The 26,973-nt window shown below is 39.6% G+C and overlaps 1 protein-coding gene across 7 annotated transcripts in view; it reads left to right on the top strand.

Annotated features, from left to right (window-relative positions):
- Positions 1-46: 46 nt before the first annotated feature.
- The window catches only part of OTUD7B (OTU deubiquitinase 7B), a 53,573-nt gene continuing 26,646 nt past the window's right edge, over positions 47-26,973 (top strand). For 2 of the 7 annotated variants that reach the window (XM_015558699.1, XM_015558704.1), the window contains exons 1-2: positions 6,963-7,121; positions 17,075-17,277. The gene's annotated coding sequence lies outside the window, so the exon portion shown is untranslated. Of the gene's footprint in view, positions 512-2,742; positions 3,561-4,858; positions 5,420-6,962; positions 7,122-14,690; positions 14,716-15,731; positions 15,804-17,074; positions 17,278-26,973 lie in introns of those variants that run through there. The other 5 variants (XM_015558700.1, XM_015558702.1, XM_015558701.1 and 2 more) reach the window with 5 other exon arrangements.

Below are 26,973 nucleotides of genomic sequence, written 5' to 3'. Positions count from 1 at the left end.
CGCCCCTCCGCCCCTCTAGTTTCCCCAGCTCTGACCCTCCGATCTCCACGGGCCCCCTTCTCCTTTCTGATTACATTTCGCCCCGGGCCGGCGGCTCTGGGCACCCCTCCTCGCCCTGACTGCCCCTGGCTTCGTCCCCTCCTCCCTGTTACTCCTCCCTTTCACCTGTGCCCGCGTCCTCTCCCCTCTTCCTCCCCCGATCCTGGTCCCCCAAGCGCGCGGGGCAGTTCGGACGGTGTCAGCGAGACTTTCGGGGAGGGATGGTGGAGTCGTAGGTGGTTAGAGTGCAGGCGACTACCCCGCAGTCGGATAAAGTTCATCGTCAAGTCTCCGCATAAAAGTAAAATGGAAAGACAGGCGTGCTCTCCCCTGTCGATAGCCCAACTGAGGCGCGCCCGGTAATGGAGGAAGGGAGCGGAAAAGTGTGCGAGCTATTCTAGGGCCGGCGGGTGAACTTCAGAAAAAGGCAAAGTTGCCGTGAGCCGATGGAAACTTTAGACGCTGGTGATGAGTAAGCCGGGGGCTGCTGATCTTACTCCTCTGCTCGTAATTACTGGGTTAACGGTGCGGCTCGGTCGGGACGGAATGGGATTTGTTTACTGGGCCGGCGTATTTTTAGCCGTCGGGCTGAGCCTCCCTCCTCCCGCGCCCGCCGTCTAGGTAGCTGGTCTACCGGAGGCGGCTCCTCTGGGCACAGCGCAGATATAAATGTTAAGTGGAAAGAAACTGACGGGTGGAATTTTATGTAAGGTTCTCTGCAGACTCTTCAGAAGTTACAAAGGCAAAAAGCAAGAATTAGCGGGACTTTGGCTCTTATTTTCCTTATCTTTTCATAAGGACCTATTTAAAATGCTTTTTCGAAAATCCGAAATGGGTACATTTTCAGTCTTTGTCTTTTCATGCTGTATATTTTGGAGACCTTTGAGGAGGTGGATCCCTTTGTCTTTCAGAATCTATTTCTAAGGTGGGAAACGACAAAGTAGAAGTGGTGGTAAGGCTAGTCCAAAAGGGTAGCTAATCCTAAATTTTTAAAAAAATATTTTTCTATATTATATAACTTTAAAAACGTCCCTCAGAGTAAACGAGATTGCGTTCCTGATGGGGTGGAGAAGACTGCAGGGACTTAAGCCAGGTGGCTAGGGAGAATCAGACTTGTAATTAAACATTTGCTCTGCATAATTTACAAATGAATACATTATAGGCAAACAATTATACTCTTTGTCCTCATTGTTTTTTGAGCAGTCCTTTTAAAGTTTACTAACCATCCTGCTGTGCTAGTCTGTTGATATTTTGAAGTCTGAACAGAACTGTAAAATAAATGAAGTTGATGTTGCTCATCTGGAGTCTGAATACGGGTCTGTTATAATTTCCACTAGCTACCCTGTGTGCCTCAGAGCACCTCCCTGAATAAGTGGCCAGTTACTATGTACTTTGGGATTGCAAATGAATACAAATATTAGCTAATGCTAGGAGTAATTGAGAAGGTATATATGCTGAGAAGATATTCCAAAACTGAAATCGGTTATTTAAAAAATTTTCCCATTTTGGATTATCAGCACCTTTCTGCCGTTAATTATCCATTAACATGAATAATTTAGAATTGAACAGCTATCCACTTTGGACTTTATGCATTCCAGCAGGAAGGGAAAATGGAAGGAAGATATTTCCCAAACTATAAATTTTTTTGTTGCCCGATTTGACTTACCCGTTTCATTTAATGCCAAAAACTTCCTTGTGAATAAAAACACCACCTAAACCTTTGCCAAAGGAAGGGCTGTCTGCTGACTTGTATTAAGGCAGGCTGACCAGTAATGAATGCTAATTGTTAGTTGGACTTGGTGGAGTTATGTCACCAGCAACTTGGAAATTTTCCTGAACCTTTACTTAATCTCTTTCTTTTGGGATATCTATTGAAAATTTAATTTGGAGGGTAAGATCTAATTTTTAAAAATCACATATCCTCTCAGAGTCTGCTGATCAATAATTCTTTCAATATGCGAGTTGGTTTGTGTCAATATTAGTGATCATATTTGGTAAATTCTATTATGTCTGTATTTAGCAACTCTCCCTAGTTGAACTACATATATAATTCCGCGTGGATAGGAGTGAGGATTGGGGGGTTAAATACACCAAGGTTAAATACACCACCACTATTCCCAGTTTTCAGAAGGCTTTGTTTGGAATTTTGAGATTCAGTATGATTAACCAAGTGAATTATGATGGAATAACTCAGTACTAAAAATAAGTTCTGTTTGTTATGGGGGGCACTGAGTAACATTTGTCAAAAGCTTTAGCGGTCCTAAATGTCTCAGGCATGCTAAGGATGCTGGCAGAGGACATTGTAAGGAAGCACCCCTTCTCACTCAACATTCATCCCGTCAAGAGAAGACTCCCTAAACATCGCTTTAAAATGTGACTTCAGCAGTAGGTTTCCCGTGGGAGCTGTGCAATGGCAGACTGGAATCTTCTCAACAGCCCCTGATAAATTAGATAATTAAAATCTGTGGAACTGGAATGTAGTTGCAGGGCAGTTTTATCATGAATGCCAGAACTCAGTTGATGTTTTAGTATGATAGAAAGAGGGAGTTGATTTTTTTTTTTTAAGTAAGAAGTCCTTGCCAAATAATGATTGAATACTGAGATGGATAAAGCAGTCTCTAGACTCCAGCGACAGGTTTTGGGAAGATATAAAAGGTGTAAAGACAGGTGTTTTTGCCCTTGGGATGGGGTGGGGTTAGGGAAGGCGGTATACAGTAAATGGAAAGGCAGACTATTATAAGCTTTAACATTTAGGAAACAACATAGAAACAAAACCAAATATGATTGCCATAAATGCAGTATGTAAAGTCTAGAAAACTTGAAGTAACAAAAGAAGAATGAGTTGAATTAGGAACTGTTTCTGAATCAGTAAAATTTGAAATGGACTTCGGAGGCACTGGATTAGAGTCACAAAGAGGCAGGGACTACAGAGTTAGATGAAACTTGGTTCATATCTTGGTTGAGGTCTATACTATGTGACCTTGGACAATGTACTTCATCCTTATCTATAAAATATGTGTGAGTATTCAAGTAAATGTTAGGAGTAAAGAAAAGATCTTCCAGGCGGAAAGTATAGAATGTACAGTATGAATGACAAAGTTGTGTTTGTCGGAATAAAAGAGAGTGACTGCAGGGAATGTGGGTTGGTCAAGTCCTGGGTAGAGCAAGCAAGAGGGTGGAGGAGACTCAGTGGCCAGACTCTGTTGTGTGTTGATAGAAGGGTCAATAGAGTCATTGTAGGTCCTTGAACAAAGGATGGATTTAATAAGGAGTATCGAGCCTTCTGGTTCAGGAACTCAGGGACAAGGAATCAGGCAGGCACCGGTACATTGTGACTCCTGCTTCTCTTCTGGACCATCCTGGCTTAAAAGGATCAGCCAGGAGACATAAGATTCCTTGTAGAAGTTTTTGTATTCGTGCACCTTACTCACTATGCTGAGCTCTGCTTGTGTTTGTCTCCCATTGTACCGATCTGTGGGGAAGTCTCAAGACTATGGCAGGATTCTCCTCAAGAGCTTATGGTAAGGACAGTATCATATTTTCAGTACAGTTAACTTTCTCTGCTAGTGTAGAGAGCACTAGCATTGGTAATTCAGAACTTAATAAATTTCTTGGCTTGAAAAACATTATTTTTTAACCAGATTTATATTCGTGTTTTGGGATCGATCATACTACTGTTGAAATGAATCTGCAGTTCTAAGCTTGTATTACCTGATGGTGACGAGAACAGTCAATCTTAAATTAAAGCTTTTGGCTCAGAAATCCATAAAATGAAAAACCCATTTGAGGACAATTAAGACTAGACTGCATATGTTAATGAACAATTTCTTTTCAAAATCTGTGTGAGTCCAATATGGCCCCTCAGGCTGTCTAGGCACCTTATCCTTAAGAGTGAGTGGTAGATGTTGCAGCCAGAATGAGTCTTCACTCACAGTATTTGGAGGAATCTTACTGTCATATGTTGCATTGTTAAAGATTAAGGTGGCTTTTTCAAAAGACCCGTGCTTTGTAGAGGCTCTTCCAGATGTTAGCTCCACTGAAAATCTGTCAGATCTTCCCTCCTAAAGTAAACTTGTTTGAAAATATGGCCAATTAAAAAAAAAAAAGAACAAGAAGTGTCCACATTTAAAAATGAATAAAATCACACAGCTGTTCTTTCAACCTTGTTCTTTCAGTCTACTTGCTTTCCTTCACGCCTACCTGCCCCCCACCCCCACCTTCCCATCATCATTACCAAACTATGTGCTTGTGATGTCATGAGCACAGGATTATTACTTACTCTTGAGTCAGAATATTGTAGTATCTCAGCTGGAAATCACAGGTGGAAATTCAGGAATCTTAGTGCAGTTCAGGATTATTTTCAACTGTGATTTTTAGGATTATGTTTTATCCCTTTATTTCTTGGAAGAAATAGTTTTGGATAGGAGAAATCACTAAACTATTATTTTTAATGACCTGCTCCGAGTTTAGCTCTATGCTAGATGAGGTGGAGGATTAGATAAAAGGACAATTTTGTGCCCTTGAAGAGTTTACAGTCCAGTTAGGAGTAAGGAGAACGGGAAGAAATGACTATTGAGCTTCTGTTATGCCACACAAATAAAATTTTAAAAAATGTGCAAGTATATTTTCTATTGCATAGTACACACTTTATACCGTAGGTATTTTGAGAGAAGAATACTCAGGTACTTATGAATGATGTCACAGAGGAATTGGAACTGATTCCAGATCTTAAAAAATAAAATGGTATTAGGTACAAGGAATGAAGAAAATAACAAAAATTATTTCATTTTGAAGCTGAGAAGGGATCAAGCAAAAGCCTGGAATAGGGATATACTCAGGATGCTCTTGGGTCAGTGGTAAGACTGAGTAGCAGTAAATAGTGAAACAAAGGTAGTTAGGATGGTTTGGAGCTATGTTTATAAGGGGTCTTAAAAGCCAGGCTTATAAGTTTAGATTTTGAATGATAGAAGATTGTGAACCACTGAGAAATTTTGATTGGGATAGTAATATGATGATAGTAGGGAACAAGGTTGGCTTGTAGGGAAGGGAAATTTGGCACCTGTGGTGTGTGAGGTGATTCACTAGAGTTGTGTGGAGAGTGGAATAAGGAGAAGAAAGAAAAAGAGATTGCGAAGGAAAAATTGAAATCATCTGGACTGGACAGTGAAGATGAAGGGGAGTGATCAAGTATGTCTATGACAGTTTGAGCCTGGGTTTCTAAGATATTGACTGAAATAGAGAAGATAGGAAGGTTTTGTCTTTTCTTTTTTAGGGGAATACGATGAGTTCAATTCGAGATGTGTTGGATCTAAAGCGACAATGAAACATCCAAGCGAAAGCTGTCCCTGTTGTTAGAGATGAGCCTAAAGCGGGCAGAGAGGTGGGGGTTACTAGCTTGCAAGTGTGGTTTTGCAGTTCTTTAGCATAGATGTAGCTGTGGCCAAGAGAATGAATAAGGTGTCTGAAGACTAGAATTTCGGGAAAGAACAGAAGGCCAAATCTGATGGTACCGATAAACACTAATGATTCTCCACTCTTCAGGCCATCCCAATTGATTCTTCCTTCTCCTTCCTATTTTCTTTTTTTAAAATACATTTCTTTACTGATTTCAGAGAGGAAGAGAGAGGGAGAGAGATAGAAACATCAACGATGAGAGAGAATCATTGATCGGCTGCCTCCTGCACGCCCCCTACTGGGGATCGACCCCGCAACCCAGGCATGTGCCCTTGGCCTGAATCGAACTGGGACCCTTCAGTCCGCAGGCTGACTCTCTATCCACTGAACCAAGCCGGCTAGGGCTCTCCTTCCTATTTTCTATGCCTCTACTCCAGTGGTTCTCAACCTGCATATCAGATATTTACAGTACGATTCATAACAGTAGCAAAATTACAGTTATGAAGTAGCAATGAAAATAATTTTATGGTTGGGGGTTACCACAACATGAGGAACTGTATTAAAGGATCGTGGCATTAGGAAGGTTGAGAACCACTGCTCTACTCCCTACTCTAAATCCCTGGACTGAGTGTCGTCTTGTAAGCATTGTTTTAGGAACAGGAATCAGATGAGTCAGACAAGGTCTCTACCTACAAGAGTCTAGTGGGAGGAGACAGATGTGCAAATACCTAGATGGAATGAAGGTTTAGAGATGCTGCACTAGAAGTACGTAGGGGAGAAAGTGGGGGCCTGAGGTCAGTTCTGCCTTGGGCACACATACTTTTGAAAGTGCCTCCCAGAGGAAAAGACATTTGAGCTGTCTTGAAAGATGAGTTAAGGGTATACCGTACAGAAGACAGGGAGAAAGAAGTACACTGCAGGCTGAGAACACAGCATGAACAAAAGCTTAAAGAAACGAAACAGCCAGGCTTCTTCAGGTAACTTTTAATAATTATTTTGGCTGGAGGCCAGGGTTGGAGGGCAGGGGTGAGACTGGGGAAGTAGGTAAGTCTGATCACAGACAGCTTTATCTTGTGCTGAAATAAACAATGAATCATATTGGGTGATAAAGTAAATTTCATGTTCTAGAAAGATCTTTTGTCAATGGTGTGTAGACAGTGGATTGGAGAGGAACAAAATGAAGGCTTTAAAAATAACCTTATTATACTTAACAGTAACACATTTGTTGTTGAGTGATCATGTTTATAGAATCGTGGAATAACTACAGGGATTGTTATGCTTTGTTAGTCTCCCTTGTTCATTTTCAAATGGAATGCCTGAGCTTTACTCAGGCTCACAGAAGTAGTTTTAGTGATAGGTTGGTCTGGAATTCAGTCTTCAGTGCCTGTAAGGTGGCAGGTGATTAGTAAATGTTAGGTCACCTCTTAACGTCCTTCGCAAGTCCCATTCTAGTGTCCTTACATTCTCACACACTGTATTGTGCCAGAAGACAGAGGGATTTCTGTCATCCGTCCCATTGTCTGTTTACCAGTCCGACGAACTTTTCCCAGGTCTGACTGTGGAAGATCTGCCCTGAGATTACCTTGGGGAATAGGGACCTTTGACCTTGGACAGTTGGATGCCCTGGAGTGGAGTGAAGAGGATGTTATTATTCAGCTGTAATGATTCAGTTGTAGAAGAATGTCAAGGTATTTGTTTTTATTGAGTGTACAGATGTATTTATCTCTCCTGCTAAGTTCCCTGCAAATTGTTTTCGTTTAAACTTGGTTTACATTGTACCAGTGAAACTTTGGTAAAAGGAAGAAATTGGGCATTGACAAAAAAATATATCTAAAAAAATACATACAAGATATGTCATTATAGTTGGGTTCTAAATCTGCTCAGTATTTTTTATTTCATTGGATTTTTTTGTGAGGAAAATTGGGTGTAACATGCTAAAGAAGTTTGGATTTTGTGTTTTAGTCATTTTTGCTGGAGAATAGTCTAAGAACAGGATAAAGGACATCGTAGAGGGCCTTAGATTTCAATCCCTGGTGAAAGTTGGGACACAAGGGGATGTGAAGGATGGATACCTTCCATTGATAAGTTTTTCTTAAAACTTAACTGAGTTGTGATTTCTTCACTCTTTTCTCTGGCTCTGTCAACATCTTCAGAAGAAGGGCCTTGGCTTGGAAACTGTCCACTTTAGCAGAGCTGCCAGTTCTTAATTCTTTCTCAAGTGGGCAAGGGTACATTTTGTTTTTGTTTGTGAGCGTTTGGAGGAGGGGAGGAGAGATAGGCGCAGAATAGCTACTCACAGTGAGTCTTTATCTGAATTCCTATGTAACTGGAAGTTTCCTTGGCTTCATTTTGGGGAGATGACTTGATTACACCGGCATTTATGTTATGTGGAAGGTGGGTCTTACTCCCCTCAGATATATGATTTAGGATGGCAACAACAACTTCTTTCTTGTTCATATTTGTCAGCCCCATTCCATCTGTTCTAGGTGCCTTTTGTGCACACTGTGTGAGGGAGAGGAAGAGTCTCCAGTCTCAATAAGTGAATCAATTGTTACCTTCAAGTTTAAGGAACCCATTCTGCTCCTGACTGTTGTTATTTTATTTTTTAAATATATTTTTATTGATTTCAGAGAGGAAGGGAGGGGGTGGAGAGAGAGAGAAATATCAGTGATGAGAGAATCATTGATGGGCTGCCTCCTGTGCGACCCACAATGGGGATCGAGCCCACGAGCCGGGCATGTGCCCTGACCAGGAATCGAACCATGACCTCCTGGTGCATAGCTTGATGCTCAACCACTGAGCCATGTTGGCTGGGCCTGACTATTATTTTTATGTTAATGACTCCACTATTCCAGCACCTGGTCCTTAATTTAAAATTTTTGGATAATGAGATATTTTAAATACTATTTAGAAAAGTTCAGGGGAGAAACTGTAACACAGTTTTGAGCCAACAACCCAAATGTAATGGGTATTAACATTTTGTCATATTTGTTTTAATGTCTTGCTCACTTTAAGATATAAAATGGTAACCCTAACCAGTTTTGCTCAGTGGATAGAGCTTCATCCTGCGGACTGAAGGGTCCCAGGTTCGATTCCCGTCAAGGGCATGTACCTTGGTTGTGGGCACATCCCCAGTACGGGGTGTGCAGGAGGCAGCTGATCGATGTTTCTCTCTCATCGATGTTTCTAACTCTCTATCCCTCTCCCTTCCTCTCTGTAAAAAATCAATAAAATATATTTTTTTAAAAAGATATAAAATGGTAGATATAGCTAAAGCCCCACTCTGCAGATCCTTTCTCCCTTCCTCTTTTTCGGGAAATGACTACTGACCTGATTTGGTATATATCATTCCATTTCATGTTATATACCTTTCTTTTTATTTTAATATTATATATATACACGAACAACACACAGCTTTGTTTTGAAATCTTACATAAATAAAATCAAAGTGTATGTATCCTTTTGCACCCTTTTTCCCCCATATTGTTTTTTTAGATATGTCTACATGTAAATCTAGTTCATTTAATCACCCAGTCGTAAAGCAGGTTTCCTTCATTGCCCTCTGCACTTGCCCTGTTAACAAATCTTACCCATCAAAGTCCCAGTTTAAATCATAGCCTGATTTTTTTCTTCTTCTCTAACAGGATATGATCTTTCCCACTTCTGAATTCTCCTTTCATTTTATTGGTACTTGTCTGGTAGTGGTTATATGTTCTTGTATTTGAGTTTATTTATTGTTTATTTGCATGCCTCTTCTACTATACTGTAAGCTCTGGAAAGCAGATAAAAGGTCTTTTATATCTTTGTATCTCATGGGGCTTGCCACAATAACTTACGTGTAGTAGGCATTTAGTATCCATTAGCAACTAAATGGTTAATTAATAAATAAGAAAATAAAGACCGTCCTCTGTGATGGTGAACCATCAATTTAATTACGAGCATTATAGTGGCCCCCATGAAAAATAAAGCTTCAAAAGAAACCTCAGCCTGAAAATTGTATAAAAATGTACATAAATGGTGAGAGCAGTGAAGACTAACTTCCTGTATTAGATGAGAGCAAACATTCCTTGAGAAATGAAATGTGAATCGATCGCTGATCTCATCCCAATGAGGAAACTCCTGGGAATTACTCCTGATGGCCTTTGAAGGCAGTGTGCTCCTATGGCCAGACTTTGACTAGCTATCAAATTCTGCTGTTATCATCAAGGTCTTGACACCTTCACTGGCGATGGGATATTGGTGTTGAGGAAAAGCAACCTATCTGTTCACTTAATGAACACTGCTGGGAGCCAGGAATTCTTTGGCCCCTAAGGAGGAAAAACCAATATACACATACATACATGTATACTATGTACATATATTTTTAGTCACCTTTGTATTAACAAGACCAGATTGTGTATCAGCAGAATGTTTTGAAGTCATTAATTGTGGAATGTATAGTCCCCAAAAAACATCATTTTGGTTTTCCGGATACTCTTCCCTCCCCCACCAAGAAGAAATTAAATATTAAGTTGAATATATGAAATTGCAATTTTGTAAGTAAAAGCAGTCAAATATGGGCAGTTTTGTGTGGCTAACCTTAATACTTCAGGCCTTGATTTCCTCCTGAGGTTCTGAAGAACATCATGAACCTTTTTGAAGTGGATAATCCCAAGTCTGTTTGTGATTCTAAAATGCATTTCTAAAATTTAATTTGCAACCGACTTTCTCTTGTAGTTATGTTTAGCTCAAATTTTTGATAAAATGTTTTTATTAGCACACATTCTTAGTATATTTGGGAAGGTTTGGGGGGGATGTGTGAGGGTTACTGACAAGATAGGCTCTGGGAATAAGCCTAGAATGAAAACTTGCAGTCAATAGCAACATAAAATTGATCGGGTAAGCTTTAATAAGCTTACGATTCCTTTGAGTGAATGACTCTCCCACATCTTTTCCTGCTACCCCCATGTCTCCTGTCTTGTCCTGATAAGGGAGATGTGGTAGCACAAACCATAGAAGAGAAAACTGCCTGTGGCCCTTGATTTTATTTGGAGACTTAACAGGGAAGAGGGCACGAGCCCCAGCTCCTTACAGCAGACTCTTATCTTGTGTTTTCCCACACAGTTCTTAGGATAAGGGGTGGGGAGATGCAAAAGTCAGGGAAAGAAGCAAAGAAGCAGATAGCAGGAGTTAGCTGATATAGTATAGGATTGAAGAACAGGAAAGGAAAAGGGGAATAGGTATAAACATTTAAAGAGGTTGTTTCCTCCCATCCTTCAAAACCTGGCTTAGAATTCTATATAAACCTTGTACCTTGACTGTATTAAAGTTGTATTCAGGCTACATGCTACTTGGATAACATCATATATAGAATTCAACTTGGAAAGTACAGTTTTGTGTCCTAAAATAGTTCTTTGAAAAGTCAGGGACATTTAAAATGAGTTGGTCTACTAGTGCCTTTTGAATCATTAATAACTGACATGAAAGGAAAAGAACATTTTTTTGAGGTTTTTGAAAAATAAATTTTGATATTTACTTGAAGATAATCAATCCTGTGTGAGGAATCGAGGCAAGACAGTGGGAAAATATAATGCCTTGCTAACAAAAATATTTTAGACAGCGGGTTCTCAAATGTTTTCAAATTCACCTGCTTTTATTAGTAGCCTTGTGAGCATCTGCTTTTGTCTTCTTTGAACTGGAAGCTGACCTGGCTGAGTGTTAGACTATTTGTTTTCTGAAATTTTCCATTAGTACTAAGGACAGGATTACCTGACATGAAAGATACTTGGTCCCCGTTGTTTACTGACCAGGGATAGAGACTTCCCACACCTCTCAGAATTCTGAAAATGCAATTTGAGATTTAGACTTAAGATATGCTATACTCAGCCCTGGCCTGTGTGTTTAGTGGTTAGAGTGTTGGCCTGCGCACTGACGGGTCTCGGGTTCAATACCTGACCGCAGTTGGGGCGAATGTGGGAGGCAACCAACTGATGTCTGTCTGTCTGTCTCTCTCCTCACCCTCCTTCCCTTCCATTCTCTCTCAAAATCAATGGAAAAAATATCTTCGAGTGAGGATTAACAACAAAAAAAGATACTGCGTCCTAGCTTCTTTGAATGCCTAAAATAAGTTCCTAGCTATTTGGCACATGGTGACCTCTCATTTTAACATTAAATTACTTCTCTAAGTTATCCTTGTAATTTTTTGTACTAGTTCATTCTAGAAATGAAGATTTAAAATCATTCATAAATTTCCCTTGACGTTTGCTGCCTAGTTGAGACTATAAATTCCTTTCTATTGAACACCTGCTGTGTACCGGAATTTGGACAAGTTGCCGTAAGGAGATGTCAAGGAAGTGTTAACCAGTAATTAAATAGGTAGTAGGAGAATTGGCCCCTTGGGAATTTATATTCTGGGTTAAATGGAACATAGTTACATATATACATAAATACTTGTATAGAAAACAAGATGTGAGAAATACAGGCTATTAGTAGCATATATACCATCAAATAGAGGTAGTAGTTATCATTAACATTTTATTGGCTATCTGCCTTCTGAAAAGTTAGGCTTCAGGTATAACAGAGTAAAAGTTATCAAGAACTTAATAATTAGTTGTGAAGACTGAATGCATAAAAAGATAAATAGTAATACTAACTCTTGGGTATTAAATGTCAAGTGAGGAGTACAGTTATATAGAGTTATATGGCGTTAGAGGTAGTATGTGGGCAAATTTTTACCTTTAGGATAATCTAGGCCTCAGGGGAGAAGACTGAGTAAGTATAGAGGGAACATTCAAGACAGGAGAGCAGTGAGCTGAGCCCAACTTGGTTTGGGGGCAGACTGAGTAGACAGTTTGTTGCATGGTATTTCACCGAGGAGAGCAATGAGACTAGTAAAGTTGGAGAGCGCCTTAAATCTCAGGCAGAGAAGTTTGATTTATCCTTAGAGTGAAAAATCCACAAGCAGATAATTTTTTTAATGGCCTAGTTTACCTTTATTATTTTGACTGATGAGCATCCTAGGGATTCTTTTTTTAAAAAATTATTTTTTATTGAATTCAGAGAGGAAGGGAGAGGGGGAGAGAGAGAAAAATGTCAGTGATGAGAGAGAATCATCAATTGGCTGTCCCCTGCATGCCCCTGAACCCAAGCATGTGCCCTGACCAGGAATTGAACCCAGCCTCCTGGTTCATAGGTTGAAGCTCAACCACCGAGACATACTGTCCAGGCCACAAGCAGGAGATTTTATGTGTAAATTAGTACTTTGGGAAAATTGATTCAGCCGGGTGGTGTACAGTGAGGAAGAGAGAGCAGTTGGAGGACTATCGTAATCCTGGGAAGGAGTCTCTGCAGGAGTGGTGGCAGTGCAGACACTGGAAGATTGGAGTGATCTGAAGAAACATAAATAGAATTTGGTAACTGTTTTTGTGTGGGAAATGAGTAGATAAGAACAATGTATATGTTTTTATCTGGATTATAGCAGTAGGAGAGCCGGGTTTGGTTAGTTTCTGATATATCTCTCCAAAGGGATACCTGGGTGGAAATTTTTGAAGAGCACTGAGTCTAGCCCCACATTCTCAGTTAATACTGAATACAGAGAATTTAAACAACTGGTTTAAGTAGTAAAACTTGGTGTAGAGCCCATTCTTTTGACTGTCATTCAGTGCTCTTTCTACTGTATTATATTGCTTAGGAGACGGGTTTAATGGTTAAAAGAGCAGATGCCTGGGAAGTGAAATGGGAAGCCCAAGACCACATTATGATGAGGTTTAACCACAAGCTGTTTCAGTTCTGCATAGGTTTTCCTCATATTTAGACACTACGTATGTATACATCTCTCTATCAGGCTCATAATGCAACAGTGGCTCCGGTTTCTTCAAGCTGTCTTCCTCTGAGATTCAGTTCTTCATAGTCAAGGAAAAATATTCCTTCAAATTTTGGATTTAATTGCATTTACTCTCCGAATTTTAGTTTTGAAGATGAAAGAGTTCTTCCCCCTGTGTGTAGATAGGTTGCTTTGATTACAAGCTGTCAGTGAAGTAGCCTCAAAGGCACCATTAGCCTTTCTGGAGTAAAAGTAGGAGAAGAGTTTTGGACCCAAATCTTTCATGTTTGTTTACCCTGTCAGCAGTTAAGAACAATTTACTTGCACTGATCTTATTACCTAAAAAAAAGCCAGTTGCCGAACCGGTTTGGCTCAGTGGATAGAGCGTCGGCCTGCAGAATCAAGGGTCCCGGGTTCGATTCCGGTCAAGGGCATGTACCCTGGTTGTGGGCACATCCCCAGCGGCGGGCGTGCAGGAGGCAGGTGATCGATCTCATCGATGTTTCTAACTCTCTATCCCTTGTCCTTCTTCTCTGTAAAAAATCAATAAAATATATTTTTAAAAAAAGCCAGTAAATACTGTGGATCAAAATTTTTTTATTTATTATGCTAATAGGAAGTTTTTAGGGAATTAAACAGCCTTCTAATAAATTTATATATATGTATATATGTATATCTATATCTATATATTTATATTTTAAATGTGTTTACTGATTTGAGAGAGAGGGGAAGGGAGAGGGAGAGAGAGAGAAACATTGATGTGTGAGAGTAACATTGATCAGCTGCCTCCTACACACGCTACTGGTGATCAAGCCATAACCTGGGCATATACCCTGACTGGGAATTGAATTGGCTATATTTGGTTTTTAAATATGTATACAGGTATATTTAAGATGCAACTCATTCTCTTCTCTTTTCCTTTTTGTTAATCCTCACCCAAGGATATTTTTTTCATTGATTTTAGAAAGAATGGGAAGGGGGGTGGGGCGGGGAGAAACATTGATGTGAGAGAGAGACATTGATTGGTTGCCTCCCACATGCACCCTGAACAGGGCTGAGGATCAAACCTGAAATCTAGGTACATGCCCTTGACTGGGAATTGAACCCATGACCCTTTGGTGCATGGGCCAACACTCTAACCCAGCTGTGGGCAAACTACGGCCCGTGGGCCGGATCCGGCCCGTTTGAAATGAATAAAACTATTGAAAAAAAAGACCGTACCCTTTTATGTAATGATGTTTACTTTGAATTTATATTAGTTCACACAAACACTCCATCCATGCTTTTGTTCCAGCCCTCCGGTCCAGTTTAAGAACCGATTGTGGCCCTTGAGTCAAAAAGTTTGCCCACCCCTGCTCTAACCACTGAGCACACTGGCTAGAGCTCCTCTATTTTTCTTTTCAACAAGGCTTTTAATCTGTCTGATATCAGATACCTGAAGACTCAAAATAGTATTTTCTGGATCAACTAATACTTATTATGTAGGTACTATAAGGGCATCATTATTTAATTTCATCTGCCAAGATTAAATATTCCTGGATTTTATGACTGGGTCCCTAGTAGTAAACATCTAATGCTTGGCTTCTGTAATTCTTATCCCATCTTAATTCTTGCCATGACTCATCTGTTATAACTTCTGATCTGGCTGGGTATTAAAGGGAAGAAAACTTAATAGTGAGATCCTACCCTGAGTTATACTAAGCACTTTATATATTACCTCATTTAATACTCATAACAATTACATATGTTAGATATTTTTAAACCTATTTAAAGGTTAATTCATTCAAAATATTTATTATTGTGTTAAGGGAATACTTATTAGTTCATCCAAAATAGTTAAGCACTGTTTAAGGTGCTGAGGATAACACAGTGAATATGAGATGAGGTTCCTGCTAAGGCACAGAGAAGTGCAGTAACTTGCTCAAGATCACACAGCAAGAAGTGGCTCAGTGGTTGAGCATCAGCCTATGAACCAGGAGGTCAGGGTTCGATTCCCTGTCAGGGCACATACCTGAGTTGCTGGCTTGATTCCCTGTGGGGGGCATGCAGGAGGCAACCAGTCAAGGATTCTCTCATCATTGATGTTTCTATCTATTTGTCCCTCTCCCTTCCTCTCTGAAATCAATAAAAATAAATTTTAAAAAAGGAAGTGACAGAGCTAGGATTTAGAAATACATCTGATGGATTCCCAAGGGAATGTCTGCAACCATTATCAGATTATGCTGCCATTTACATATATTGCTGGTTCTCTGTGATTATATAAATAAATCAAGTGATAAAAATAGGTGGAACTCCCAATATTTCTTTGTTAAAAAGGTTCTTGATGAATTCAAGAAAGAAATCTGCCTTGGTGCTGACAAGCACACCTGCCCAATAATGCTTTTCCTCTCTTCCCCTCCCCTGTTGCCACTCCCTCTTTACCCACTCATACCTGGGGATAAACTGGACAGTGTGACCTGCTTTGGCACTTGAATGTATTTGTGCTTTGAGGACTGGGAGAGTTTTGTTTGTTTCCTTGGCTTCCTGAATGTTCCTTGCCCACTTGCAAGTTCTTTCTTGTAGTACAATGGTGAGTAATGTGTTGTTAACATTGTAATGTAGTCATGCCAGTTGGAATATTTTTTCTCCCCCCCGCCCCCCACTTCTCTCTGATGAACCGTGGGTCAAATTTGCCTTCTGTGATTCACTCAAATAGAGAAGGCTTTTGTATTCAGATGACTAGGAAATAGTCCCGAGGTTGGGAAGACTATTTAAAATCCAATGTCTTCTGCCCAGCTGAAATTCATTTGTTAGTTAGAATTCTAGGTTTATTCTCTGACTAGTGTGATTCAAGAAGAGTATTTGTTTTAGATTGTGGCCACTATCACAGTGTGCCATACTGGGAAGAATGGTGTTTATTCTGGAGCTAGGAGCTTAAAAATAGACACAAGGAGTTTTTTGGTGAGTATTACCTAGTAGAAAGCATTAAAAATGCTTTCAGTCTGTGAGAGTGAAGAGCTGAGTTCCAGTAGGAATTGAGGTCCAGTTGAGTTCTAGGGATTACTTAGGTAGGATCAAGATTGCAAGTATTAAAACAATTTAGTATTGCAGATCCAGTCAGTTTAGTTTTGGGGATTCAAGTGTATCTAGGCATGCTCATGAGGTTAATGAGATGATTTATGTGGCTGTGTCTAACCTAGTGCTTTTATTGGTGCACAATAAGTGTTAGTTAAATCCTAAAAAAAGGTACTTGAATGCTAAGTGTATTGTCAGTTTGTCTTTCTTGGGCAGCTTCCTCATTGTTAAGTATTTCTTCCAAAGAATATTTATTGAGCCTTAAATTATGGGTAAATCATTTGGGAAAGGGGTTGGGGTAACAAAGATTTATAGTATCAGATTCTTGCTGAGACTGTGGTCTTAACATTTACAACTTGAATCAATTAGGCCTAGCATTTAAGGACACATGTAAGAGGAAATTTATGATTTTGGCATTGCTAGAGTCAATCGTCTGCTTTTTTTTATAGAAATAACTTGACCCTTTGGTAGGATTGAAAATACTTGCTTTCCAATTCCAGTTAAATTGGGTTTAATGTTTGATATTTGAGATAGTTGCCTATCATATTTCCTCTTATCCTCTCTCCATCTTTTTCATTGAACGGTGTAATGTATTTTAAAGTCCTTTGTGAACTGCAAGCTAGCAGTTGCTCTCATCACCACTATCAATAATAATATTACAAATATTAATTGGGTACAACTCATAAGGGTTGGTTTTCTGGATTAATTTCAAGTAGTCAGAGGAAAATGGGATATTTGCCAGATGACTTGTTTACTAATTGATACTTTTTGTACTTTTTGTGGAAGGGAGAAGGAAAAGCAGAGACCTGTCACCCTGAAAACTTGGCCTGGTGCTATGTCATCCTGAAGAATTGCCTATATTGCTTTGACCAACTGTGTGGTGGCAAGAAAGTGTAACAGGATTTGTCACATGTTTGACCTGCGAGGCTTACAGTGCATTCTACTGGAAGCATCTTTCTACAGAGGAAACAGCTTATCTCAGATTGTTGGTAAGATCAACCACAAAATGGATCTTAAAATAAATAATAAAAATGTATCAGTCCAGGACAGTATCTGTCTGGTCTCACTAAGTAGGAGGATTAGGGAAACGGTATCTTTGACTCAAATATTTGGTTAGTTGTTATCATCAAAAACCTTTACAGCCAACTTCTGATGGTTGGCATTCTTGGAGAAGAACATGCGGTTTTAATAATTCAAAAGTGTAAGTTGTTTAGTAAATTTTGAAAGGATCTCTTTTTAGAATTTCCTCATTTTCTACCCCCGTTTCTGGTGCCCGGCACTCAGTAAGTCTTCGTTGAATAAAGGAAATTAGTTGATACCTATCTTGGGGTTGACTCTGGAACCAGCCCATTAGATGAACTTACAGAAAGCAGGGATGATGACTTATTGGTTGCTGTGTCCCTTCACTTAGCAGACTGCCTGGCCCAGAGTAGGTCCTTAATAAATGCTTACTGAATGATTGAGTCGGGAGGTTATGGTTTTCATTAGGGGAAAATTGCAGTGACCTGCATGCTGCTGTGTTGATGGTGGCCCTTCCTTAAAAGGAAGAAATGTAACTTTCTTACAAATAAATATGAATAAATGTGACTGTGAGGAAAGTGATTGCTTTGATGCTTCCAGGCATTTTACCCCTTTAGACAGAAGTAATTTGTTAAAAGTTGGTGTTTTATTTATTTCTTGTTTTTTTTTGTTTGCTTTTTTAAATGTTTTATCCTGTTCAGAATTTAGTTATTACTTTGATTTCTTAACCAGTTAACTGCCACGATATTTTGAATTTAATTAAAAATGGTCCACCGCTTGTGTCTATAGATGCGTATCGCATACAAATGGTTAATAGCATGTGGCTCAGCGGTTGAGCATTGACCCATGAACCAAGAGTTCACCAGTTGATTCCCAGTAGGGGCACATGCCTGGGTTGCTGGCTCGATCTCGAGTGGGGGTGTGCAGGAAGCAGCCGATCGCTTTCTCTCTCTCTCATCAATGATTCTATTTCTCTATCCCTCTCTCTTCCTCTCTCTAAAAAAAAATCAATGAAAACATTAAAAAAATAAAATAAATGACATATTTGCTAAAGTGCTTTAAAAACAAAAATTTACAGCAGATGAGAAACTATTCTCTCTGTGGACAAGCTGTACAAATGTATTTATTTGTTCATATTCAGCAGATGAGAAACTATTCTCTCTGTGGACAAACTGTACAAATATATTTATTCATACAGACCTTCATTACATATCTATGGGGTGAATGATGACATTTAAAACCAGTAAGTAATTCACATGTCTATTTTTAATTTTTTTTAAATACTTTTTTATTGATTTCAGAGAGGAAGGAAGAGGGAGAGAGTGATAGAGAGAGAATCATTGATCAGCTGCCTCCTGCACACACCCCCACCAGGGAACAAGCCCACAACCTGGGCTTGCATCCTTGACCAGAATCGAACCTAGGACCCTTCAGTCCACAGGCCAACGCTCTATCCACTGAATCAAACCGGCTATTTTAGATATAGATTAAATCTCAGTTATCCACACATAAGGGCTAACATGAATAATTGAGGTCCACAAATATTTATTAGGCATCAACTATGTGCCAAGCAGTTTGTTAGGCACACTTAAAAATTTTAAAAGTGTAAAAGAAAGGTGCAAACCTACAGGATCTGAATTCTATTTAGAATGTATCTTGTTCTCCAGCCTGTTAAGCTCTTACATATCCTAAAGACTCAGTTTGAGAAACGTACCTAACCCATCCAGCTAAACTGGTTGCTTTCTATACCTATTCCTGCACCATTGGGTACTAATAACATGTTTAGATTTCTTTCTTCAGACTGGAGTGCCTTGAAGGTAGGATTGTGGCTTTTCTTCTTCATTTGTATCCCTAGGCCCTAGAGCAGCACCTGGTACATGGTGGATTCAGTTTGGTAAATTTTGAATGAGTGAATGATAGTCAAATTGGAGATAAGATGTGAATATCAGAAGGCCAACTAATAGTACAAGGCACTTTATGGTAACAGCAAGTGCCAGTGAATATTTTACATACTGACCTATAGGTGTTCCAGCGAGGTTTATATATGGCCAGGAAAGATGGAATTATGGAACGTGCAGAAGGAGAATTGAACTGAATTATATAAATTTATAAAAGGCAAATTCTTTGTTTTGTTTTTTAATCCTCATCTGAGGATATGTTCATTGATCTTCAGGAGGGAAAGTGAGAGAGAAAGAGATAGAAACATCCATGTGAGAGAGAAACATTGATTGGTTGCTTCCCATACTCACCCCAACTAGGGACTGAACCCACAACCTAGGTATGTACCCTGACCAGGAATGGAACCTGTGACCTTTTGGTGTATGGGACGATGCTCCAACCAACTGAGCCACATTGGCCAGGGCAAGGCAAGTTTTTAAAAATTGTTTGAAGCTTTAAACAGTTAGTAGTTATATGCCGAAGGAAGTTAACTTACTAGAAGAAATTTCCAAGTGAATGTATTTCCTATGTGTAACTAATTGCAGATAGTACAGTAATTGGCAATTTTTAATTTTTTTCCCAGACAATGAAAGAGAAACTTTATTGAGGCCCTAAGACTACGGGATTCAGGCAGGAGGCTGCCCTGTGGGCTGAAGAGGTGGTAGAAGGGACTTATTTAACCTTCTTGGAGCACAAGTTGTTGGTGTGGCCACTCTTCTTGTGGCATTTGGCAGGGGTACAGTCAGGGTAACAATATAGTCATTTTGTGCTTCTGTGTCTTTGTGGCAGACCATCTTGTCGCAGTGTTCTGGGTGAGCTGACAGAGGGAGAGCTCGATGATACCACCCCGCAGATGAAACAGCAAGTGCAGGATGGACTCGTTCTGAATATTGCAGTCTCAGAGAGTATAGACATTCTCCAGCTGTTTGCCAGCAAAAATCAACGCTGCTGGTCAGGCAGGATACCCTCCTTGTCTTAGATTTTAGCTTTGACCTCTTGAGGGTGACGGTTTTGCCAGTCTGGGTCTTCACAAAAATTGCATCTCTGCCTCCTCTGCCTCGTTGAAGAGAAAGAGCTAATTGGAATTTTTTTCTTTCTGTCACTTCTCCCCTTGAATGGAAGTCCTATAACTGACAGTGAAATGCCCTCTAATTAGGAATTAAAAAAGGGAGAGAAGTCCTAGCTGGTTTGGCTCAGTGGATAGAGCATCAGTCTGCAGACTGAAGGGTTCCGGGTTTGATTCTGGTTGAGAGCACATGCCCGGGTTGCAGGCTCGATCCCCAGTATGGGGCATGCAGGAGGCAGCCAATTGATGTTTCTGTCTCATCATTGATGTTTCTCTCTCTCTCTGTCTCTCCCTTCTTCTCTGAAATCAATAAAAATATATTTTTAAAAAAGGGAGAGAGGGCTGTTATTGAATGTTTAAGGATTGATTCTAGAGAAACAGTGTATTTTGCTACTGGACTAGCCTCTGGTGATTTGTAGTAGTATTTTTTCTCTCATGTCAAAAGTTCAGTAATCAGAATCTTTAAGGGCTCAAGTAGAATTTTTGTTTTTACAGGCTGTTTTTTTTTTAAAGTTGAATTTATCAAGAACCAAACCTTGGAGTATCCTTGGCCCTACCTGAAAGGAAAAACAAAAAATTCATTGTGTGTGGCAAATAGACATACTGGTCTGGACCTAAAAAAATAAACATTAACATGATTGCTGTTTCTATTCAAGTTACTGTTGTTGTGCCAATATTATAATAACAGACTTTCTCTATGACTCCCTCTGCCTTTATTTTTCCAAAGGTCAACTTCCATTGTACAAGCCTTCCCAATTATTAAATTTCCCAAATAACTGTAATCCAAGGAGCCTTTTATCAGTAGCACTGAAAAGACAAATGCCAGTTCATCAGGAGTTCTCTGTGAACTTCTTCGTGATCTTTATATTAGCCTTTTACTATTAATGAGACTTGTCTCCAAGAGATTTGTTTTGCTATTTGTAGGCCTGATTAAAAAAACTAGAAACTCTTGGGGAAAAAAAAGTTAAATCTTGTTCTGACACAGACACATACCAGTGATAGTGATGGTATGTATCCACAATGGCATATGGTAAACTAACAGATTGTTTGGGGAGTGGTAAATTATATGATTGCATTGAGTATTTTTCTCTTAAGTTTGATTTAGGGGAGAAAGTAGACATTTCCTGAGTATATACTATAGTGGAGGTAGGAAACATTCCAGTATTATGTATGGTGAGTAGGAGATGTAAACATTTCTTTCCAACAATTCAAAAGATAGATAACATGTATGAGAGTAAAGGTCTTCACAAAGATAAAATCTTTGAATCTGGAATGAGTAGAGAAGTAAGGAGTAAAGGTGGGGAAGTAGGACTGGTAGATTAAGACATTAGAATTTCAGTAAATATATAGTGAAATTGGGAATGAATGTAACTGTCTGTACATCTAGGAGAGGACAAACCTTTTTCTCTTGCTTTTATTTTTGAGGGACTTTCTGGTAGAAGGTACAATAAGGGACCCCCTTTCTGACATTTTTCTTGAAGGCTCAGAAAGTTGAAAGACACTGGAATGGGGATGATAGAGACTGGGTGCAGGATTAGAGGACTGGAAGATTTGTTTGGGAGGAATAGAGGGAGTGTTTGAAGGAAAGATATAGGGTCTGTGTTGGACACCAGTGGAATGAAGCAGATTATGTGGGAGAGAATTAGATAGAAAGAAGGCAACTGATATTGTTTGAGGACTTAACTGTGTGCTAGGCACTGCCCCAAAGGCTTTACATATATTAAGTCACTTAATCCTAACAAGAAGTCTGAAATGCAGATATTTTCCCCATTTTATTTATTTATTTTTTCTTTTTAAAAAATATATTTTTATTGATTTCAGAGAGGAAGGGAGAGGGAGAGATAGAAACATCAATGATGAGACAGAATCATTGATCAGCTGCTTCCTGCACGCCCCCTACTGGGGACCGAGCCCACAACCAGGGCATATGCCCTTGACCAGAATCAAACCCAGGACCCTTCAGTCCGCAGACCGACACTATCTACTGAGCCAAACTGGCTAGGGCTGTTTTCCCCATTTTATACACAAAGACACAAAGGCACAAAATGACTATTACTTACCCATGACTGCACAGCCCTTAGTAGTAGATTGGAGATTTGAACCTAGATCTGACTAAACCCAGAGCCAATTCTGTCAATGTAAGTTGAAAGGAGTTGAAGCAGTGAGAGTGGACTTCCACATGAATGGACTTCCAATGCTTTCTCAGTCCAACTCCCTGGACTAAGTGTAGTACAGAGTCTGCTCTCAGGAGTCAGATAGGTTGGGTTCATGAAAGTACTGGTCCTACCACTTTTTACCTCTGTAACCTTGGGTAGATTACCTAACCTTTGTGAGTTTTAGTGTCTTCATCTATAATGTAGGGTTAATAGTACAAACAAACTTCTTAGAGTTGTTTGGAAGTTTAAATGAAATAATGTCTAAAACTTTAACACATATTACTTCTTTTCACTTCTTTTTTTTAAAATATATTTTATTGATTTTTTACAGAGAGGAAGGGAGAGGGAATAGAGAGTTAGAAAAATCGATGAGAGAGAAACATCAATCAGCCGCCTCCTGCACACTCCCTACTAGGGTAGTGCCCGCAACCAAGGTACATGCCCTTGATTGGAATCGAACCTGGGACCCTTGAGTCCACAGGCTGACGCTCTATCCGCTGAGCCAAACCGGTTAGGGCGTCTTTTCACTTCTTTGCTTTCTTTTAGGCCCATGTTATTATCCCTTGGTTGTACAATTAATGATAACATAGGTCTCTTTAAATGTGGAATTCGGTCATATTTTCTTTTTTTTCTAAGAGGTTGTATTTTGTTTCTTTCACTTGGAAGGACCCATATTAACTACAAACAACCTGCCAAGGTAGCCTTCCATCTCTCCTTCCCACCTAATCAAGAATTGTGTGAAATTCCTAAGGGTTTGCCCCTCCTCTTTCTCCGTTTGGATTCCTCTGGATCATGGAGGAGTCTCTGACCTTTGAAAATTCTTCACAGTCTTGAATGTTGTGGTTTTCCAATGAGTTTTGGGAGGAATTGGAGAGGACTCAGATACAGCTGTAATGTATCAGTGGAACCAGGAGTGTGGGTATACTGGGAGAATGAGGACGCTTTGGGGGAGTATTGTAGACAAGAGAATGTAGGGTTAGTAGTTTCTTAGTCATTTTAACATAGCTTTATTATCTACAGTCGGTATTTAATTCTGGGACATTTTTCTCTGTTACTAAATAGTTGGATACTTAAGAGCATGCATACTGATTTTAATATTAGTCTGAGTTAAACAATGTTTAGGAAGAGAAATCTATTGTAAATGAGATCATATAATAATCATAAGCAAATGTCTTTGAGATGAGCCATTGTTTTAGATTAGCTTGTTTACAACATTGATTATTTGATTATCAGCAAATACTGTGTGTGTTTGTGTGTGTGTGTGTGTGTGTGTGTGTGTGTGTGTGTGTGTAGTGAGGTACTAGTACAAATTCAGTTCTGTTCATCCGAACAAAAATTGAGTACCTACGAGGTACCTGGATGTCAGGGATACAGGATGAACAAGACAAGATTCCTGCCCTTAAATTGCTCATGGGTTAGTGGGGGAGATAAACTAGTAAATATACACCAACACTGTGCAGTGTGATACATAATACGATAGAGATAAAGTATAAGGGGTAGCACAAAGGAGGAAGTGGGCAATTTAACTTGGGAGGTCAGAGAAGATTTTGCAAATGAAGTAATACTCAAGTTAGTCCTAAAGAAGAGATAAGAATTCACATGCTAGACCAGGAGTCATTCCAGGCAGAGGGAACAGCGTGTGCAAAGGAACTGAAATTTGAAGCACATAGTCCACTTGGGGAACTGCCAGTATAAGAAGGGGAATGATGAGAAGTAAATAAGGCTGGAGAGTAGGATAGAGCTGATCACGAAGGGCCTTATTTATCATGTATAGGAATTTGGATCTTACACTTTAGTCATGGGGGATCCATTGAAGAATTTGGAGCAGTAAGATATAATACTATCGTATTTGCATTTTAGATTGATCAGCCTCCATAAGCAACCGCTATGAAGAATGGCTGGATAGAGGACGAGGGAGAAATAGCTAATGGAAACTATTTCCTGGGGTCCAGGTTATGAAAATCTGAGAGAGAATAAAAGAGATGTAACAAGTGGAAGGTAGAGGATGGATTTGAAAAATTTTAAAGGTAAAATTAGTAAAACTTAGTGAAAGACTACTTGTGAGTGAGGATGAGGCAAGAGAGAAGTTCAGGGTGACTCCCAGGCTTGGGATTTGGGTGATTGGGGGGTAGGGAGTGATGTACCATTTGCTAGAATAGGCAATACTAGAAGAGAAATAGTTTGAAAGGGTGGGGGACAGGCATAAAGAATTAGCTCAGGTTTTAATGTGCTGAGTGTGATGTGCATGTGGGATTCCTAGATGAGTTGCAAAGAGTTTGGGGCTGCAAATACATTTGGAGTCATTAGCATTTGGGTGCTCAGGGGCATGTATGAAGTTTATCATAGAAGTGATATAAAATTAGAAGACGGAGGGCCTGAGGTTAGAATTGTGGTGCACTACCTTTAGTGATGGCACAGGAAGAGGAACCCACAAAGGTGACCAAGATGCAGAGCCAGAGAGGCAGGAAGAGTGGTCAGTAAGAATCACATGCTACGAAGAGATCACTGTAGATAAGCAGTACGGAAGATTGTGTTGATCTTATCTATGTCAGTGCCATTCTCTTTCTTTTTAAAAATTCTTTGAAATTTATTTTTCAGTTATAGTTGACATAATATTATATTAAGTGCACAACACAGTGACTAGACCAGGGGTGGGCAAACTTTTTGACTCAAGGGCCACAGTGGGTTCTTAAACTGGACCGGAGGGCCGGAACAAAAGCATGGGTGGAGTGTTTGTGTGAACTAATATAAATTCAAAGTAAACATCATTACATAAAAGGGTACGGTCTTTTTTTTTCTCTTAGTTTTATTCATTTCAAATGGGCCAGATCCGGCCCGCGGGCCGTAGTTTGCCCACGGCTGGACTAGACATTTATATACCTTATGGATTGATGATCCCAATAAGTCTAGTATACATCTGGCACCATACATAGTTATTACAATATTATTGACTATATTCCCTATGCTGTATTTTACATCCCTGTGACTATTTTTATAACAGGCAATTTGTACTTAATCCCTTTCACCTTTTATTACCCATCACCCCTTTCCCATCTGGCGACCGTCAATTTGTTCTAACTGTGACTTTGTTTCTGCTTTGTCTGTTTGTGTATTTTTTTTTTAAGATTCCACATATAAGTGCATTCATATGGTATTTTTTTTTCTCTGTCTGCCTTAGTTCACTTAGCATCATTCTTTTTTATGGTCAAGTAATATTCCATTGTATATATGTACCACATCTTCTTTATCCATTCATCTGTTGATGGACAGTTAGGTTGTTTCCATATCTTAGCTATTGTAAATAATGCTGCAATAAATAAACAGGTGCGTATATCTTTTTGAATTAGTGTTTTGGATTTCTTTTTTTTTTTTTTATACATATTTTATTGATATTTTACAGAGAGGAAGGGAGGGGGATAGGGGGTTAGAAAACTCGATCAGCTGCTTCCTGCACACCCCCTACTGGGGATGTGCCCGCAACCAAGGTACATGCCCTTGACCGGAATCGAACCTGGGACCCTTGAGTCCGCAGGCGGACGCTCTATCCACTGAGCCAGACCAGTCAGGGCATGTTTTGGATTTCTTCAGATAAATATCTGGGAGTGGAATTGCTAGATCATGTGGTAGTTCGATATTTAATTTTTTGAGGAACCTCCATTCTCTTTCACTAGAAGGCCATTTTGGTAGGTTGAGGGCTGAATATAAGGCGAGAAAGTAGCATCAGTGAATGTCTATTTTAGGAAGTTCTGTAGGGAGGAGGAGACTAGCAGCCAGCAGGTAGGGGCAGGGGAGGAAACCTGAAGGAACTGTCTTGCTTTGTTTTGTAATTTTTTTCTGTGAAATTGGAGGCAAGGTCATCTGCCAGGAGGAAGAGGTGATAAGTAGGAGGCTAAAGGAGAATGGTGAAAGTATGGGATAGTACTGAGAAGTTTGGTTGAGGTACCAAGTCAATAAAAAGACAAGCAGTGTTTCATTGAAGGAAATGAGACTGAATGCCGTTTATTTGTAGTTGTATTGCTCTGCAAGGTTATGTGATCTTGTCTTGCTCAATAGCCCCATTTAGGAGCAAAGCAGTTGAATGTGGGATCTGTCCATATTGGGCAGAATAAATAGAAGGATAAGGATCTAGGTTTTTACAGGAAAATAAGTTATCAGTCACTGGGTTCATGTTCAGGTAGGCAAGAAGGGACAAAATAGAATCTATTCATTTTTCTCAATCTTCACTGCTATCATTTCTAGTCCAGCTCACCATCATCGCTTTTGTAATAATATTCTAAATCAATTCTCCCTAAATCCACTTTTGTTTCCTCCAAACTATTTTTCTCATTGCAAGTAGGGTTATTTTTTTTAATAATTCAAGTTCAATTATGTCCTGCCTCTTCTTACAACCCTTTAATGGCTTCTCATTACTTTTAGGATAAAACCTGAGTCTTTAACAGGGTCCACTAGGCCCTCTTTTCATCCTCATTTTGCATTCATCTCTCTGTTCCTTCCTGCCACAGAAT

The sequence above is a fragment of the Myotis davidii genome, unplaced genomic scaffold (genome assembly GCF_000327345.1).
Source record: "Myotis davidii unplaced genomic scaffold, ASM32734v1 scaffold653, whole genome shotgun sequence".
NCBI classification, from domain to species: domain Eukaryota; kingdom Metazoa; phylum Chordata; class Mammalia; order Chiroptera; family Vespertilionidae; genus Myotis; species Myotis davidii.
The sequence above is the reverse complement of the archived record's forward strand: the minus strand, read 5'-3'. Positions and strand labels throughout refer to the sequence as shown.